Source organism: Lampetra planeri, unplaced genomic scaffold, assembly GCF_965212315.1.
Source record: "Lampetra planeri unplaced genomic scaffold, kcLamPlan1.2.h2 scaffold_276, whole genome shotgun sequence".
NCBI classification, from domain to species: Eukaryota; Metazoa; Chordata; class Hyperoartia; order Petromyzontiformes; family Petromyzontidae; genus Lampetra; species Lampetra planeri.
In genome coordinates this window covers 12,501-17,500 of record NW_027615103.1, presented here as the reverse complement: position 1 = coordinate 17,500, position 5,000 = coordinate 12,501, and positions in this window count along the sequence as shown.

Below are 5,000 nucleotides of genomic sequence, written 5' to 3'. Positions count from 1 at the left end.
CAGCGCACCACGTCAGTCCCAGAACAGTGCCTGATCCCGGGCAGGGCTGAGAGGAGCGCCGCCGTCCTCTGCCTGGAGCTCGCAGCCTCTTAAAACCCGGGTTTCTGAAATCGGGCTGGAACGGCCTGAGAGAAGTGTGTTTGGCGAAAGCAGGGGACAGAGATCTCTGTCCCCTGTTTGTACTTTGCAATTTTTTTTTTCTTCTCACAGGAGAACCGGGACACACACAGGCTGCAGCGCACCACGTCAGTCCCAGAACAGTGCCTGATCCCGGGCAGGGCTGAGAGGAGCGCCGCCGTCCTCTGCCTGGAGCTCACAGCCTCTTAAAACCCAGGTTTCTGAAATCGGGCTGACAGGCGCTGAGAGAAGTGTGTTTGGCGAAAGCAGGGGACAGAGATCTCTGTCCCCTGTTTGTACTTTGCCATGTTTTTCTTCTCACTGGAGAACCGGGACACACACAGGCTGCAGCGCACCACGTCAGTCCCAGAACAGTGCCTGATCCCGGGCAGGGCTGAGAGGAGCGCCGCCGTCCTCTGCCTGGAGCTCGCAGCCTCTTAAAACCCGGGTTTCTGAAATCGGGCTGGAACGGCCTGAGAGAAGTGTGTTTGGCGAAAGCAGGGGACAGAGATCTCTGTCCCCTGTTTGTACTTTGCAATTTTTTTTCTTCTCACAGGAGAACCGGGACTCACACAGGCTGCAGCGCACCACGTCAGTCCCAGAACAGTGCCTGATCCCGGGCAGGGCTGAGAGGAGCGCCGCCGTCCTCTGCCTGGAGCTCGCAGCCTCTTAAAACCCGGGTTTCTGAAATCGGGCTGGAACGGCCTGAGAGAAGTGTGTTTGGCGAAAGCAGGGGACAGAGATCTCTGTCCCCTGTTTGTACTTTGCAATTTTTTTTTTCTTCTCACAGGAGAACCGGGACACACACAGGCTGCAGCGCACCACGTCAGTCCCAGAACAGTGCCTGATCCCGGGCAGGGCTGAGAGGAGCGCCGCCGTCCTCTGCCTGGAGCTCACAGCCTCTTAAAACCCAGGTTTCTGAAATCGGGCTGACAGGCGCTGAGAGAAGTGTGTTTGACGAAAGCAGGGGACAGAGATCTCTGTCCCCTGTTTGTACTTTGCCATGTTTTTCTTCTCACTGGAGAACCGGGACACACACAGGCTGCAGCGCACCACGTCAGTCCCAGAACAGTGCCTGATCCCGGGCAGGGCTGAGAGGAGCGCCGCCGTCCTCTGCCTGGAGCTCGCAGCCTCTTAAAACCCGGGTTTCTGAAATCGGGCTGGAACGGCCTGAGAGAAGTGTGTTTGGCGAAAGCAGGGGACAGAGATCTCTGTCCCCTGTTTGTACTTTGCAATTTTTTTTCTTCTCACAGGAGAACCGGGACTCACACAGGCTGCAGCGCACCACGTCAGTCCCAGAACAGTGCCTGATCCCGGGCAGGGCTGAGAGGAGCGCCGCCGTCCTCTGCCTGGAGCTCGCAGCCTCTTAAAACCCGGGTTTCTGAAATCGGGCTGGAACGGCCTGAGAGAAGTGTGTTTGGCGAAAGCAGGGGACAGAGATCTCTGTCCCCTGTTTGTACTTTGCAATTTTTTTTTTCTTCTCACAGGAGAACCGGGACACACACAGGCTGCAGCGCACCACGTCAGTCCCAGAACAGTGCCTGATCCCGGGCAGGGCTGAGAGGAGCGCCGCCGTCCTCTGCCTGGAGCTCACAGCCTCTTAAAACCCAGGTTTCTGAAATCGGGCTGACAGGCGCTGAGAGAAGTGTGTTTGGCGAAAGCAGGGGACAGAGATCTCTGTCCCCTGTTTGTACTTTGCCATGTTTTTCTTCTCACTGGAGAACCGGGACACACACAGGCTGCAGCGCACCACGTCAGTCCCAGAACAGTGCCTGATCCCGGGCAGGGCTGAGAGGAGCGCCGCCGTCCTCTGCCTGGAGCTCGCAGCCTCTTAAAACCCGGGTTTCTGAAATCGGGCTGGAACGGCCTGAGAGAAGTGTGTTTGGCGAAAGCAGGGGACAGAGATCTCTGTCCCCTGTTTCTACTTTGCAATTTTTTTTCTTCTCACAGGAGAACCGGGACTCACACAGGCTGCAGCGCACCACGTCAGTCCCAGAACAGTGCCTGATCCCGGGCAGGGCTGAGAGGAGCGCCGCCGTCCTCTGCCTGGAGCTCGCAGCCTCTTAAAACCCGGGTTTCTGAAATCGGGCTGGAACGGCCTGAGAGAAGTGTGTTTGGCGAAAGCAGGGGACAGAGATCTCTGTCCCCTGTTTGTACTTTGCAATTTTTTTTCTTCTCACAGGAGAACCGGGACACACACAGGCTGCAGCGCACCACGTCAGTCCCAGAACAGTGCCTGATCCCGGGCAGGGCTGAGAGGAGCGCCGCCGTCCTCTGCCTGGAGCTCGCAGCCTCTTAAAACCCAGGTTTCTGAAATCGGGCTGACAGGCGCTGAGAGAAGTGTGTTTCTCGGCCCCCTGTTTGTACTTTGCCATTTTTTTTCGCCTCGCGCCCCTGGTACACCGGCTCGAGCTTTGCGGCCCGTGGTACCCCGGCAGCAGCTTCGTGCCCCTGGTACCCCCGGCCGCAGTTTCACGCCCCTGGTACACCGGCTACTGTTTACTGACCACATTGTCACAAATGCAGTACCCTGACACACACAGACAGACACACACAGGCACACACAGACGCACACAGACACACACAATGTCTCTGTCTGTGTATCTCTCCCTCTCACACACACAGACACACATACATACACACGCACTCACTCACACACAAGTGCGCGTGTGCACACACACACACACACACACACACACACACACACACACACACACACACACACACACACACACACACACACACACAGTGTCTCTCTCTCTCTCTCTCTCTCTCTCTCTCTCTCTCTCTCTCTCTCTCTCTCTCTCTCTCTCTTCTCTCTCTCTCTCTCTCTCTCTCCCTGCGCTCTCATCCAGGTGCACAGCCTCACGTGCACTCCCAGGCTCCAGCTCACCTCCAGGAAGGAGAAAGAGCACAAGTTATGCAGGTTTCATGCACTCTCAGCCCGCCAGCAGACACAGAAGGCGCTCTGCTTTCAGTCTGGAGCAGAGAAGACTGCACACACGCACACACACATCCTCCCTGCACTCTAGGGCTGCAGCTCACCTCCAGGAAGGAGCAGGGCAGAAGTTATACAGGTTTCATGCACTCTCAGCCCGCCAGCAGACACAGAAGGAGCTCTCCTTTCAGTCTGGAGCAGAGAAGACTGCACACACACACAGCCTCCCTGCACTCACAGGCCGGAGCAGAGCACAAGTTATCCAGGTACCGTGCACTGCACTGTCAGGCTCCAGCTCACCTTCAGGCAGGAGCTCAGCAGACTGCACCAAACAGCCTCCCTGCACTCACAGGCCGGAGGACAGCACAAGTTGTCCAGGTATCATGCACACTCAGCCCGGGGCACAGCACACAAGTTATGCAGGTACCGTGCACTGCACTCTCAGGCCCGAGCTCACCTCCAGGAAGGAGAAAGAGCACAAGTTATGCAGGTTTCATGCACTCTCAGCCCGCCAGCAGACACAGAAGGAGCTCTGCTTTCAGTCTGGAGCGGAGCAGACTGCACTCTCAGGCCCGAGCTCACCTCCAGGAAGGAGAAAGAGCACAAGTTATGCAGGTTTCATGCACTCTCAGCCCGCCAGCAGACACAGAAGGAGCTCTCCTTTCAGTCTGGAGCAGAGAAGACTGCACGCACACACACACAGCCTCCCTGCACTCACAGGCCGGAGCAGAGCACAAGTTATCCAGGTACCGTGCACTGCACTGTCAGGCTCCAGCTCACCTCCAGGAAGGAGCAGAGCAGAAGTTATACAGGTTTCATGCACCCTCAGCCCGCCAGCAGACACAGAAGGAACTCTGCTTTCATTCAGGAGCACAGCAGACTGCTCACACAGCCTCACTGCACTCTCAGGCTCCAGCTCACCTCCAGGAAGGAGAAAGAGCACAAGTTATGCAGGTTTCATGAACTCTCAGCCCGCCAGCAGACACAGAAGGAGCTCTCCTTTCAGTCTGGAGCAGAGAAGACTGCACGCACACACACACAGCCTCCCTGCACTCACAGGCCGGAGGACAGCACAAGTTGTCCAGGTATCATGCACACTCAGCCTGGAGCACAGCAGACTGCACTCTCAGGCCCGAGCTCACCTCCAGGAAGGAGAAATGGAAGAAGTTATGCAGGTTTCATGTGCTCTCAGCCCGCCAGCAGACGGAAAAGGGGCTCCTTTCAGTGTGGAGCGGAGCAGACTGCACACACACATCCTCCCTGCACTCTCAGGCCCGAGCTCACCTCCAGGAAGGAGAAAGAGCACAAGTTATGCAGGTACCGTGCACTGCACTGTCAGGCTCCAGCTCACCTCCAGGAAGGAGCAGAGCAGAAGTTATACAGGTTTCATGCACCCTCAGCCCGCCAGCAGACACAGAAGGAACTCTGCTTTCATTCAGGAGCACAGCAGACTGCTCACACAGCCTCACTGCACTCTCAGGCCCGAGCTCACCTCCAGGAAGGAGAAAGAGCACAAGTTATGCAGGTTTCATGCACTCTCAGCCCGCCAGCAGACACAGAAGGAGCTCTCCTTTCAGTCTGGAGCAGAGAAGACTGCACGCACACACACACACAGCCTCCCTGCACTCACAGGCCGGAGCAGAGCACAAGTTATCCAGGTACCGTGCACTGCACTGTCAGGCTCCAGCTCACCTCCAGGCAGGAGCTCAGCAGACTGCACCAAACAGCCTCCCTGCACTCACAGGCCGGAGGACAGCACAAGTTGTCCAGGTATCATGCACACTCAGCCCGGGGCACAGCACACAAGTTATGCAGGTACCGTGCACTGCACTCTCAGGCTGCAGCTCACCTCCAGGCAGGAGCAGAGCACAAGTTATCAAGGTATAATGCACTCTCAGCCCGCCAGCAGACACAGAAGGAGCTCGGCTGCAGTCAGGAGACCAGC